Source organism: Spermophilus citellus, assembly GCF_964194105.1.
Source record: "Spermophilus citellus genome assembly, chromosome: 6".
Classification (NCBI taxonomy): Eukaryota; Metazoa; Chordata; class Mammalia; order Rodentia; family Sciuridae; genus Spermophilus; species Spermophilus citellus.
In genome coordinates this window covers 113,102,803-113,118,282 of record NC_138187.1, presented here as the reverse complement: position 1 = coordinate 113,118,282, position 15,480 = coordinate 113,102,803, and the positions used below count along the sequence as shown (strand labels likewise).

At 38.6% G+C, this 15,480-nt stretch overlaps 1 long non-coding RNA gene across 1 annotated transcript in view; it reads left to right on the top strand.

Moving 5' to 3' along the window:
• Window positions 1-15,480, top strand: part of LOC308651512 — a 110,784-nt gene that overhangs the window by 75,789 nt on the left and 19,515 nt on the right. The window contains exon 2 of the long non-coding RNA XR_014022570.1: window positions 14,067-14,201. This is a non-coding gene — a long non-coding RNA (uncharacterized lncRNA). The remainder of the gene's footprint in view (window positions 1-14,066; window positions 14,202-15,480) is intronic.

Sequence of the window (15,480 nt, the reverse complement as noted above, 5' to 3'; positions counted from 1 at the left end):
ATAACTGAGTAAAAAGTTAGATGAAAGAGGGTGAAAAACTCTTAAAGGGGATATACGGCATATGAAAATGGATTTCCCATATTGTTTAACCTGAGCTAACTTAACAAAAATGCATGAGCTCCTTAAAGAAGAAAGAGCTCTTTGTTAGATTTGAGAGGTCCCTGCAGCAACAGGCCATGCTGTTTTCCCACTGCAAGGGCAGGGCTATCAAAGGAACAAGCACAGAAAGAGTACAGTATGCAACTGGCTATCCTTTTTTATAAAAGGTTCACAATTGGATATCTGGAGCTTTCTGACTCACTACACTCTGTCATTAACGATGTATGAATTTTGTGAGTATAATTATGACTTATTTCTCTTCCATTTTTCCATACAGTGTAAAATACTGTATTCTATCCTTAAAAATTTTGCATCTGAAAAAGAAAAAAAAATTCATCTATCTCTCTCCATCACCAATCTCATCCAATGCACTATAAAACCTGCAGTCCCTCCATTTCAGTTTGCTAATACTGTTTAGAGAATACTTTATCAGACTTTTCTCCAGCCAAGAAAAGTTCATTGACTTCTGTTTGATTCACATGTTGAAATCTTTCTGCCAGGTGTTCAGGACCTCCATAGTGTGTCCTCAATCTTCCCAGTAAGCCCAGATGGCCTCTACTTCTATCAGATGCCTCTACTCTGGTTTGGACAGAATCTTTTCTGTTGTTTGAAAGTACCACAACTCTTCCAAGCTCGATGCATCATTAGTTCATGTTTTTCTTCTTGAGAATCATACTTTTTCTTTCCTGGCTATCTAAATTCTAAATTTGGAGGAAACAATGTTTCGAGTGTTTCTTATACATACAATAATTTTAAGCACATGAGGCCCTAGCAACCATGTTTCCTACATGATGCTGTCTTCCCAGCCACACTTGCCTGGGCTAAAAGAGGGCATAAGATCCCAAATGGAAAGATCAAATTGTCTTCCTTAGGAATTTGGAAATTGAAAACCAGTGTGCATCTGAAATGGGAACATGTAACGTAGTTACTGTGGTTCAGCCATAGTCTATTTTGTGGAAAGAAATCAGGGAAGTTGAATGGTAGAAAGGGAAAGATAAATTATGTAAATTAATGTTCTTGGTAGAAAATAACAGAAACCAATTCTAGATAATTTAAGTAGAAAATATTTATCACAAGGACATTGTGCAATTGATGGGAAAGCTAGAGGACTAGATTTGAGAAATGGACCAAAGAAAAATAGGCAGCCAGAAGATAGCAAAAGTGTCTCCCTAGGAACAGTTTAGAAAGAATGTCATCACAGGCTCTAGCCATTCCTCCCACCTGATAGTCCATCCTTCCATATAGCAGCTGCAGTAATCTTTCTAAAATTTAACTTAGATTATAATATTCTCCTGCTGTCATGTACTAAAGAATTTGTCTGTTCTTTGTCTTGACATGCAGATTCTAAAACCACTGGAACTTCCCAAGTGATAGGATGTCTTTGTTATTCATGGTGGGTCCTGATAATTTATGCTAGTGAGATGACTCCTGGTAGAACTATAGACAACTCATGCTAATGAGATAATTAAAGATGTGAATTCTAAAAGACCAATGATGTGACTTAGAGGACTGGGTCTGCCTGACCTGACTTCCAACCTCTTGGGGGTAAAATATATCTTGTAGCTTCCATGAAAACCTAAGGTAATTAATTACAAATAAAGGCATTTGGGTGTGTAACAACTATTGTCCTTCTGTGTTCTTCTTGGAATACCTTTTCTAAAGAGATAGTGATGGGGCAAATTTGATATGAGACATAGCAGGACTCTTTATGGAGCACATATGTTTTAGTAACAAAGCTTGTGATAATCATAGTCCAGAAATGAGACAAACTGAATTAGGATTTTTTTCATATTTATTATTATTTTTTAGTTGTACTCAGTATCTTTATTTATTGTTATGTGGTGCTGAGGATCGAACCCAGGGCCTTGCACGTGCTAGGCAAGCGCTCTACCGCTGAGCCACAACCTCAGCCCTGAATTAGGATTTTTGAAGTAGTAATTGATAGTGGTAAGATGGGTGAGTACCTAATGTGTGCCCACCTGCATTCAGACCTGCCAGGTTCTCTCTATGCTGGACACTGAAAGAACCAAACAATATAGATCCCTAGAGTTGCAAGATTTCCTGACAACTGGAGATGTATATTCTAGCTTCCCTGGCAATTTGATTAGTGGCTGGGGGAAAATAGAGAGGACCTTGTAACCCTGACATTATCTGGAAACAATGTCAGAGGTTTCTGATGTTAAGAGAAAGTCTTCTTTTGCTGGACTTTGCCTGATAATTGTGCCATAAATCCAACCCGAAAGAAGTGGTGCTGAGAGTTACATAGATCCTTCTAATCTAGAGGAAGACTTCAGATTTGAACAAGAGGGTCTCCTCTGCTCCTCTGACTAAATATTAATTCTGACCAAAGTTTATTAGAATTTATATTAGTTTTTCATGATCCTATTATGTTTGGTTAATGATTATCCAGTTCAACTTTGATTTTACAGATTTGTTATTAATTACTGACAATTCAGAGACCCCCCCACCCCCAAAGAATTGCTCTTCTATCTCCATTGATGGGTAGTGCTCTTTTTAAAGGAAAATCCATGGGTAGGACATATCATGGATTTTTCAGAATTAGTTCAGCTATTTCTCAGACCATTCTAGTGGGGTTCAGTAGAACTCCATTAATTCATTCGTCTCTCCATCTATATGCATCCAAATAGATGAATATTTCATGATTTATCCATTCACTAAACCTATATTGAACACTGTGCTAATGCCAATTTTGGGGAAGATCAAATTAGGTATCTGTGGAGGGGGGGGCAATCAATGCATTGAAGAAAGACAATGAAGGTTAGAGGTGATTAATTACCAATTAAAGACTAGGTGAAAGCTGTAGCCAGATGGCAGAAAAATCTGAGGATCAGACTTAGAACATAACTGTAAGAGTAGCAGTGTCCCAGGGAAAGTTGAATTCACAATTTTGGCAAGTTTGCTCTTCTAAATTCTGAGTCTTGAGTAGGACAGAGTGGAATCCTAAGACATTCAATGGGGACATCTGTAGATAGGAATATGAAATCTTAAATTTCTAGATACTTCTGAACCCTCTGACCTACAGAAGTGGCCCATTTTTCCCTGTTAAAGGCTAGAGCCTCTCTTAGTACAAGACAACTCCACTAGACCAATAAATAGGATTGAACCATAATGTAACCTGGCTAGAGAAGTATTTGGGCCTGCTAAATGAGAAAAGGGACTATATCCCAAAGGAACAATATGAGGAACAATATGACCTCAACAGCACATTTTGATAAGATCTGGGAGAATATATTCAGGGCAGGGTTCTTAGGGTTCTAGGAACATGAATTTGGACAATGGAAGTTTATTAATATGGACTACTCTCTCATAACATAGGACTTACCAATTTAGCAAACTCTGGGAAATGATTCTAGTATGTTGCTAGGTTGAATCTTGGAGATTTGGAAAAAAGGAATGGCTCATTTTAAGTGAGGTAGAAGCATCAGAAATGTTGTGGCAGACAGGGAAAGAAGGGATCAAAAGACTCAGAGATGTAGAAATGCTGGAGTGAAAATATTGCCTCATACTGGAAAGCTCACCAATGACTGTATATGGGGGACAGGTGTGGAGTACACTCTGTTTACCAAAGTAACAAGAACATGCTGAATCAAGGAATATCAGAATCACTGAAAGACTTGTGGTGATTTTCCTCTATATGCTGGGGCTGATATTAGGTGCTGTTACAGGACTGTGTTCTCTTATAGCAATGGAGATGATAGGATCTGAAAATAATAGAGGCCAGGTAGTGGCACTTGTTTGTCAGAAGCAAAGGGGAGCATACTTACTATTGTAATGAGAGAGAGTCAGAGTGGAGGCCTTGAAAGCCTGGCCCTCAGGGGGCTTTGGAGATGATCAAAGGAACATAATATCTCTAGGGACTTCTTGGCTGTCAAAGGTATTGCTCAGTATATACAATCAAAACAAATCAATGATTGATGATCAAGAAGCTGAGGGCAACTGTCCCAAAGTAAAAAGTCATATAATCTTTTACCTAGTTTCCAGACATGAGCAAGTTTTCAGACTTAAAAGCGATTGAAAGAGAGGCCAGCTCCCATGGTCTCTGCCATGGAAATACCCTGCAACATCATGGCAAGGATTGTAATAATTCTCCCAATCTTTCCTCAAGGGAACTTATTGTTATATACTTGGGTAATTGTTTTCTGAAGAAAGGAAATATTCTGACATTTTCAAGGAATGTTCTATGTAGGGTTGGAGTAGAAACTTAGTTCTTGGGAACTCAAAGTACTGTCAGGGCAAATAAAAATTTAAGATTAAGAAGCAAATGGAGGGCTGGAGTTGTGGCTCAGTGGTAGAGTGTTTGCCTGGCATGTATGAGGCACTGGGTTTGATCCTCAGCACCACATAAAAATAAATAAATAAAATAAAGATATTGTGTCCATCTACAACATCTATTTATTTATCTAGAAGTAAAAGGAGGCCAGGTCATAAATATATCTTGGTCCAGGGGTCTGGCTCATAGCATCTAGTAAGGAAGGGGCCCTAAACAACCTGTTAGGTGGAATGACTCAACCAGTTGATGTCAACAAGCTTTCATTGGTTACTCAGTGTGTGCACAATGGGTACATGAATGGTGTAGCCATGGTGGCAAGATGGAGGCAACATGCATATAATAGCATGACTCTTGCTTACCAAGGCTGACATAGACAGTACCACTGCTGAGTGCCCAGTCTTCAGCCACAGAGACCAGTACTAAGTTCCTGCTATGTTATCTTTTGAGAGGAACAACCAGATGTTTGGTAGCAAATTGATTACATCTAACCCTATTGTTATGGTTTGGATCTGGAATGTTCACCCCAAAGTTCATGTGTTGAAAACATGATCCCCAATGCAGGAAAGTTCAGAGGTGGGGCTTTTAGGTAGCGACTATGGCTCTGACCTCATCAGCAGATTAATCCCTTGGTTGATTAATCTATTGATAACTGAATGGACTTCTGTGGGAATTGTAGGCAGGTGGGTGTGGCTGCAGGAAGTAGGTCACAGGGCATTTGGCCTTGGACTATAGCTGTCCTTGGCCTCTTCTTCCCCTACTCCCACTTGCCCAAACCTGTTTCCTGGCTGCCATGAGCTGAGAAGCCCTCCCCCCCCCCATCCCCTTTCACCATGATGTTCTGCCTTACTTTATGCCCACAGCAATGGAGTTGGATTACTATGGTCCAAAACCTCTGAAACTGTGAGCTCAAAAGTAAAATTTCTTCTCTAAGTTGTTCTTGCAAGGCAGTTTGGTCATAGTGATGAAAAACTGACTAACACACCCATCCACTCAGGAAAGTAGGGAAATTCATTTTGCCTGCAATGGATATATATTTCAGGTATGCGTTGTTGTTCCTGCCTTTAGGGTTTCAGCCAGCACCACCAGAGGGGCTTTGTGTTTATTTCAACACTGTGGGATCCCACATGACACCACAGTGGATTAAGCAGCTTGCGTAATAGCAAAATAAATATAACAATGGATATGTGACTGTGGGATCCACTGTCTTGTTACATATTTCTTTGCTAGAAGTTGCCAGCCTGATAGAACAATAGAATGTCTTTTTTGGAGGTACAACTCAAATAAGTCCATAGTTACTTTTTTATCTTAAATTATATATTTAAATTTATATTTTGTAATCTACCAATTTCTTAAGAGAATGAGAATGGGGCACCCTCTCATAAAGGCAGAATACAACCTGTAATAGTCAGCTTTTTTGCTGCTGTGTCTAAATGACCTGACCAGCACAATTGTAGAGGAAGAAGAGTTTATTTGACGGCACACAATTTCAGAGATTTTAGTCCATAGAAGACTGTTTCCATTCCTTGGTGTTCAAGGTGAGACTGAGCATCATGATGGAAGACTATGGTAGAGAGAAGCAGCTTGCATGGTGATCAGGAAGCAGAGAGAGACTCCACTCTCTAGATACAAAATATATATGCCCTAGCCATGCCCCCAATTAATCACTTCCTCCAGCCTTACCCCACCTACCTCCAGTCAGCACCCAGTTAATCCCATCAGGGAATAATTCACTGATTAGGTTAATGCTGTCGAAATTCAATCATTTCTCTTCTGAACCTTCTTGATTTTGTCTCACATGTGAGCTTCTGGGGCACATCTCACATCCAAACCATAACACACCCTAAATGAGTGAGCATTATATAGCGCTGGGTCGCCACTGATAGAATATATGGTCCTAGAGACGATTGGTTGAAGCAGGAATGGCTCCATTTATCATCACTTTTCAGGTTGTACTTTTAAAACCATTGCAGTTAATATGGTTATTGATATGGTTGGGTTCAAATTTTTCCCTCTTGTTACATGTTTTCTATTAGTCTCATCTATTCTCTACTCCCTACCTTTTCCTTTTTTTCTTCCTTCTTTTAGGTCAGTTGAGTATTTTAAAGATTCAGTTCTATTTCCTTTGATATATCCATATCTGTGTCCTCATATATCTCTTCATTCTTTTATTTTTAGTGTTGCTCTAAGATTTATAGTATTCATCTTTAACTTGTCACAGATTACTTTCAAATGATACATCACTTAGTTTAAACTTTCAACTGTATGCAACTTTATCTCTTCCATCCCTTTCTGATCTTGTTGTCATACATTTTATTTGTGCATATGTTATGAACACAATATACTGCTGTTATTTTTGCTTTCAATAGTTATAAAGATATTTAATAAAGAGTAAAACATTTTATATTTATTTTAGCAGGGAGAATTCATTGATGGTCTCCAGGAGTCCTGCCTTCTGGAGTATACTAGCCTTATAATAATCTTCTCTCCTTGAGGGTATGTGGGACTTGTGAATGTGATAGGATTTCACTCTGTTATTAAGCTACTAATCAATTGACCTTGAGTAATCTAAAAGGAGATTATCCTGGATAAGCCTGACCTAATCAGATGAACCCTTTAAAGGATGTTCTGTGGTGGTGTGCACCTGTAATCCCAGCTATTTCATCTTTGTTGCTCTGTCCTATAAACACCAGCTACCTTGGCCTTATTGTATTCCCATATCTGTGTCCTCAGTGCAGGGTGATCACAAAGCTTCCTTTGGGTTCTTCTTTCTCCCTTCCAAGCCACACCTAGAAACTCTGTTAACATAGTACAGTGGGCCACTCTAGGACTTGTTCATTTCTGCCTCTCAAGGATTACTGACCTTCTTTAGTTTCCTGATGTCTAGAGCTATGAAAACCACTATTTTGCATTTCTTGTCTTGTTAAGTCAGTTTAAGCATAAATTAAATCTGGTTCCTATTCCATCTTAATTTAAGTGAAAGTCAAATAAGTCCATAGTTACTTTTTTATCTTAAATTATATATTTAAATTTATATTTTGTAATCTACCAATTTCTTAAATAAACTGTCTAAACTCATCCTAGGAAATGTAAAAAATTGCACTCTACTGCAACCTACCTTTTCTGTCTTCTGGGTCTTTTTTTTTTTTTTTTTGACACACTCTGAAAATTCTATACTACTATGTTATTATCAAATCATTATTATTTTAAAATTGTAGCTCTTTTCCCAAGATTTGTAATGAATTCATCATGTTTTATAGCTGTGGTTACCAGTTATTTAGATTTATTTCTATGTTTAATTGAATTTAGATCATTACTAGCTTTTTAAAAAATATGCCTTGGCTTCTTCATTCTTGCATTCATGAACTATTTTTATTTATTTTTATTGCAAAGTTCATTGTTGAAGGCAAGTGCTTCTGCTCTTTGGTTAAATTTCATTGCTGCTTATTCCTTTCTAGACTCAACCCACCCAGAGTGGATCAGTTGCTCCAGGATTGATTCATACTGCCTGACTTTTTTGTTCATTTATGAAAAGTTTATCTTTTTTCAAGACCAAGAGACTTACAGTCTCTAGTTTGTATATTGTATTACCAAAGGGAAATTTACATAGTAGGTCAAAATTTAATCCAAAAGCTTCTAAGTTCTTATTCAATCACAGCAAATGTGTGTGTGTGTGTGTGTGTGTGTGTGTGTGTGTGTGTGTGTGTGTACGTGGTGGATTATACTTTTCAAATATATAAAAACATCAAGTTCAGAGCCATCTCTCCTGTAGAGATACCTTCATGATATGTCTCTAGTGTCCCTGTTCCTGGATATCTTGAGTGGGTGCTGCCAACAATCACCTCTGACTTTCATTGAGTCTGTTTCATTGTTATTAACTGGATCCTTCTTACATTATTTTCTTCAGTTTGGAAATATAACAATTATAGCAAGAGTTTGCTTGTTCATCCAATGCTTGGTCCTATAAATGTTTTGATTTTAAGAGATTTTTTTTTTAAAGAGAGAGTGAGAGAGGGAGAGAGAGAAAGAGAGAGAGAGAGAATTTTAATATTTATTTTTTAGTTCTCGGTGGACACAACATCTTTGTTTGTATGTGGTGCTGAGAATCGAACCCGGGCCGCACGCATGCCAGGCGAGCGCGCTACCGCTTGAGCCACATCCCCAGCCCCGAAGAGATTTTTTTTTTCACTAGTGTTGGGAATTGAATCCAGGGCCTTACATATGCTAGGCAGGCACTCTACCACTGTGCTACATCCCTATCCCTTCTTATTTTTTATTTTTATCTTTTATTTTGAGACAGTGCCTTGATAAGTTGCCCAGGCTGAACTTGAACTTGGAATCCTTCTGTTTCATTTCCTTAGTAGTTGGGATTACAGGTGTGTGCCACTGCACCTGGCCTCTAAGATATTTTTAATACATGTCAAATCTCATCCATTAAGAGTTGAATTCTAGGGGCTGGGGTTGTGGCTCAGCGGTAAAGAGCTTGCCTAGCACGTGCAAGGCCCTGGGTTTGATCCTCAGCACCACATAAAAATACATAAATAAATAAAATAAAGGTATTGTGTCAACTACAACTAAAAAATATTTATTTAAAAAAAGAGTTGAAATTCTACTCTGGCTGGGTATGGTGGTACATGCCTGTAATCTCAGTGATTTGGGAGAGTGAGGCAGGAGGATCACAAGTTCAAGGTCAGCAAGCCCCTCAGCAACTTAGTGAGACCCTGTCTCATAAAAGACTGGGAATATAGATCAATAGTAAAGCACCTCTAAGTTCAATCCTCAGTACCCAACCCCTACCCCAAATAAGTTGGGTTCTAGTCAAGCATGGTAGTGCCTATCTGTAATCTCAGTGACTTAGGAGTCTGAGGCAGGAAGATTGCAAGAGGAGGCCAGTCTCAGCAACTTAACAAGGCTGTCTCAAAATAAAAAAATAAAAAGGACTGAGATGTAGCTCCACGGCAAAATTCCCTTAGGTTCAATCTCCAGTTCCAAAAAACCAAAACAAAACAACCCTGATCTCCTGTTCTTTGATGCCCTAATGACTAGTCCTAACTCATGTCCTTCATGTTCTAAAAAAGAGGGGGATTTGGTAATGCCAAGAGTTAATAAATAGGACAGCATCAAATTAAAAAGCGTCTGCACAGCAAAGGAAACAGTTAAGAATATAAATAGATAATTCACAGAATGGGAGAAAATCTTTGCTAGCTACTCTTCTGGCAGAGGATTAATATCTAGAATATATTAATATATTATTAATATAGAATTAATATATAATATATTAATATATAGAATATATACACAAAAAAATCAAATAACCCAATTCATAAGTTGGCCAATGAACTAAATAGTCATTTCTCAAAAGAAGAAATACAAATGGCCAACAAATACATGATATTTGTCAAATTGTATTGTTATATTGTATAAATGTATAATGCACACAACATAACAATGCACATATAGCAATATGCACATAAAAAAATGTTCATCATCTTTAGCAGTCAGGGAAATGCAAATTAAAACTACACTGAGATTTCATCTCACAGCAGTCAGAATGGCAGGCATAAAGAATATAAATAATAATAAATGCTGGAGACCATATGGAGAAAAAGAAACATTTTTACACTGTGGTGAGACAGTAAATGAGTACAACCACTATGGAAATCAGTATGGAGGTTCTTCAAAAGACCAGGCATAGAACTACTATATGACTCAGCTATGCTATTCCTCAGTTTTTATCCTGAAGAATTAAAGTCATCTTACTACAGTGATATATGATACCCCTGTTTATAGTAGCACAATTCGCAATAGCCAAACTATGGAATCAGCCTAGTGTCCATCAGTGGATGAATGGATAAAGAAAATATGGTACATATATATAATGGAGTTTTATTCAGCCATAAAGAGAAACAAAATTATGACATTTGCAGGAAAGTGGATGGAACTAGACCATCATGTTAAGCAAAATAACTAAAACTCAGAAGGTTAAGGGTCTTATATTTTCTCTCATATGCGGAAGCTAGAGAGGAAAAAGGAAAGGAAAAGTAGGGGTGGATCTCCTAAAAATCAAAGGGAGATAAGTAGAAGAAAAGAACCAAAGGGTGAAGGAAGAGACAGAGGGGGATGTACTGGGGAGTGATATTTGTCAAATTATATTGTTATATTGTATGTATGTATAAATATGTAACAACAAATTCTGACAATATGTACAACTATAATGCGTTAGTTAAAAAAAATAGAGGAGGATTTGTAAGCCTATTTGCATCCACTCAATATAACAAGGACTGAAACCACAGCACAGGGTAATCATGGGAAGGAAGGGAGGATATTAAAGAAGAAAAATACATATCAATAAACACAGCATACAGATTATGAGTTTTATGACTGGATTAAGTACGATGACTTCTCAGAGCATATCTGAGCAGTATGAAGCCCCATTGATAATATAACCCTATTACTTCAGCTATAGTTTATTGGTGGAGTAAAGTAACAAGATTTTATTAGGGACTAATCTTTTTTTTAATATTTATTTTTTAGGTGGATACAGTATCTTTATTTTATTTTTATGGTGCTGAGGACCCAGTGCCTCATGCATGCTAGGCGAGCACTCTACCACTGAGCCACAACCTCAGCCCCTAGGAACTAATCTTTTTCTACCCACAGCCCTACATGTGTGATGGTAAAACTCAAATGATTCTGCTGTTAATGAATAGTGAGATAATGCCTAATGTCATGGATAGCAAAGAGAATGGAGTCTAACCAGCCATCCAAGAGGTCTGCCCTCCAGACTGTTGGCGTGGGGAACTTGGGTATATGGACATGTATTCCAGCTTGTCCATATAAGCTCAGCCTTTTCCATCGTTCAACCCTTTCCAACTTTCAAGGCTGTGCTCAAGAGTGGTTGACAGGTGCTCTTGACAACGCCTCACTCCAGGCTAGATTAGGTGCACCTGCTGTGCGTTCCTATACTGCTCTGCTCCTCATCCTCGATGACAAGGATGCTGAGACTTTCTTCTGCCAGCAAATATTACACATTTGGAGTGTAGGGCGAGTAGCTTGAGTACAGATTGCCCTGATATTTTTAGCATCTTAGATATCTCTCAGTTGGAGAGAGATGTGAAACGTGTTCACTTTAAGGGAATTCTCATGAGCCTATTTGGCCATTCTGGCCGAGTGGGAATCTAGCCAGTTGGCCTATCTCCTTATTTCTTTGCCTGGTGATGCTACTTAGCTTAAAAGATGCAGAGTGGGTTTCTTCTTCCCTGGCAAGAATTCCTTGCTGCTCACTCTCACAGCAAAATCTGGTTGGGAGACCTCCAGTGGTGTGTGGTCATACTATGAGTTTAGCTTGAAGTTTGGGGAGCCAGCGGATTCACCCAGTTTTGTTCCCTTTAGATCGTGGACAACTCTCCTGGCTGTTTGTACCCTTGGCCTCCTATTTTTCTCCTGTCAAAATACCCTGGGGAAAATCTGCTCTCCTGTCGGAGGAAGAGCTGCAAATCAATGTGCACCCTTTCAGTCTTTTTTTCTGTGCATTTATACATATAATGTATACAAAAGTAGGGTTGAGTCTTTTCTTTCCTTTTTTATACAAATAAGTTTACATTACAAATTTTTTGGTTCTAGCCAGCCTTCCTTCCTTCCTTCCTTCCTTCCTTCCTTCCTTCCTTCCTTCCTCCTTCCCTCCCTCTCTTCCTCCCTTTCTCCATTTCTCTCCAGCCAGATGGATGTTTATAAAGAGTTATCCCGATCCTCTATGGATCTATAAAACACTGAATTTGTATTAAAATACTTCATACATCTGTAGGAAGCTTCCATTTGCTACAGATCAACTACTCAGTTGTTGAGGATTAACATAAAAATTCTCCTTTTTTTATCTAACTGTAAAATTCTCCTTTTTATCTCCATAGGCATCAATAAATCCAACATGAGGATGTTAGAAAGCTATTTTAGAACCCATACAAATAAAGCATTCCGTTCTGAAAGTAATGCTTGTGTCCTAGATTTCTAGCTCTCTGATCAACAACTCTCTAGCCCCTGACCTTGAATGCCATTGGTCTTTGCCTGACAGACTGGCCCTGACCTTGACCATGTCAAACCTGTTTGAAAAAGCATCTCTGCCTTTGTACATGTTCACCTTGGGAAGATGTAATAATGATTGAACAGTGAGGCTGTGGATTGGAGTTCCCTTGGCAGATCCAAGTTTCTGTGAACAATTAAAATTTCTCCAGTACTCTCTAAGTGGCAGGCAGAGTTATAAGTTCTTTACTTGCTCTGTTAATTTTCCCAACCATTGGATGTGGACTCTGTTAGTCTCCTTATTTTACAGATGAGGTAAATAAGGCATAGAAAGGTTGAACCACTTGCCTCAGGACACACAATTAAGTGTGGAATGGGGACAATGATTTCATATCTTCTGCTCAGAGTCACAAGTGTTGCCTCTCCATGCAATTAAGATTTAGTGAAGAGCAATAACATTTGATGCCTTGTGGGATGAACTTGGATTCATTGATGGCTTTAGTGGTCCTTCTTTGCTTGTTCAGGATGACGTTGACCTGTTAATGGGATATTAAAGGATTGTAAGAATTTTTTCTTTTGGGGCTCTCACCCTGCATCATTTAAAAAAGTAAAATACTATATTCAATGTAATTTTTTTCCTATGTATATTTTGGAAGGCTTTTAAAAAATAATTTTGCCAGGCTGAGGATGTAGTTCAGTGGTAGAGCACTTGCTTAGCATGAGGGAGTCCCTGGATTCCATCCCCAGCAACACACACATACACACAAATGTGCCCCTGAAGTGATCTGGCTATAAACAACTTATTTAATTCACAGTTGGCTCTGATTTCTTATTCACACTTGGAATTCATGTGAAGAAAAAATGTCTAACAAATAGATTTTTTCAAATGTAATGAAATTCTTATTTTAACAAATGAAGTTGACATGTTAGTTTTGTAGCTTAATTAATCAATTAAACATTTATTGATTATGAATTTGCAGTGTTCTTTTCATGGTTTTGAGCCAATACTTTCTTTTTTCTCCAGTCTCAAACCTTCCCCTTACCCTTGAATGACTCATAGGCCCAGTATTGAGACTATGGGACTTCTTGCCATATCCCATAGCTGCTGTTCCCTACAGCTGCCCTAGGTAGACAGAACATTGACTCATCCACAGCAAGATGCTTTTAAGGCCCCTCCTGCTCCAGATTGCTTTACTAAGTGGCTGCTGTCATGTTTTACTGGAGGTTAGGTCAACCAGGAGGCATTGGCATACATTATAGATGGCACAGTATATTGATGTTATCTCTAAGTGCTCCCTCATTCAGTTGTTTTAGTCCATGACCTACAAGGGGCATCAGTTTTGTTCCTGGGATAATAGAGAGCCTACCATGCCTCTGGCTTGGTTTTTCTTTCTCTTTGTATCACTTGTTCTTGGTTCTGTGCTGATGCCTGTCTGATTTGCCATGCATTCTACCAGGTAATCTGGAGCAGCACAGTGATTAAGAGTCTGCTTTTGGAATCACACATCCTATGGTTTTCATTCCCAGCTCTGGCACTTACTGTATTACCTTGGGCAAACCACTCAACCTCTCCATGCTTCTTCCATTTCTACTTTGTAGAATGATCATTATAGTGCCTTGTTCATTGGTACTATTCTGAACTGGCTGTCTTTGTACTTTTTAGAACTGGCAGCTGTTCAAACCTGATTGTTTCTTATGAATCTCCACAAATCCTGGATATGGAATTGCTCTCTAGACCTCCAGCTGCTGCTACACTCTCCACACAGTTACTCCCCAGGAAAGTCTCTTCACCTTCCAGGTAATCTTCCTGGGTAGAGGTTAAAATGGCTCCAAGACAGTGGACATTGGTTCTTGAATCCTTTCTGCTGCTTTCAGAGGGAGTAGACCTTATGTCCTCAATGCAGCCCCCCCACCGTACTCCACTGTTTTACTTTCTTAGGTGCAGATCTAAGGTGTATTGGAGGACAAGGAGAACATCTTGGACTCTTTGAGTAGTTTTGTGTTCTGGGACAACCTGGTCCCAGAATTTGAGAACTTGCCCCAAGTTTCTATGAGGCCAAATACAGATCCAGGTTTGCACAGAGAGCAATTTACTGGGGATTTACTGACAGAACTATGGGCCTGGGTGGCAGCAAAACCAAGTGAATCCCTGTAATTGGTATCAGAAAGAAGGGGCAAATAAAGCAGTCAGGACAAAAGTGACTTTATCCAAACCAGAATGTATCTGGTTTATCTCAACCTCATAACAAAAAATGTTAGGCCCAATCCTGGTGCTCAGGGTTCAGTTATAAACGTCCATATATCACTCTAATGGTTTTGTCTCTTTATAGTGAGCTGGGAAACTATGCAGGGAAAACTGATCAGGTTACTCAGGAGTGATCATGGCAGTAAGGCCTTGACTGGTAAAGATGCCCTCCTCTTGATGGGAATGGCAACAAGGTCACATTGCAATGGTGCAAGTGTACAGGGATGGGAAGAATTATTACAGCCACTTTGTAAGCAATCATGGAGGTGAGATGTGGGAAGAGAGACTGAAATGAGAACAGCTTTGCCAACTTCACATTTTCACTTAAACCCAATGCTGAAACTTTTAAAAGATGGCAATATCATTTTCAGCTTTTAGAAGTCAGTTAATTATATTGCTATGAACTAGGAAGATAATTAATAAATGTTAACATTTGCATGTCATTTTAATTAAGAAATAAATGTCTTTGAATGAGAAAGTGCCTGCCAGCATACCCATTAGTTATCAGAGTACTGAAAGCACCTTTTGCAAGGTTGCACCTAAAGTACCTTGGTAAAATTATCCATCAATCATCTTTTGCCATTATGAGTCACGGTGTTGTCTTTCCTTGCAATTCTAACTGCCAGCCAGGTGAAGAGGCGAGAAAGGGGAAGCCCTTACCTGGTAGGAGTGAGGCAGAGTCATCTCAACTCTCTTTGTTCAAATGGGGTTCTAGGCAGACAGTTTTGCATTAAAGGATGTTTCTATCCTTCTATTGCCTACTTCTTTTGTTAAAAAAAAATGAAAATACCTTAATTAACTTATTCATGATTGATCTTTTATTTCGAATATT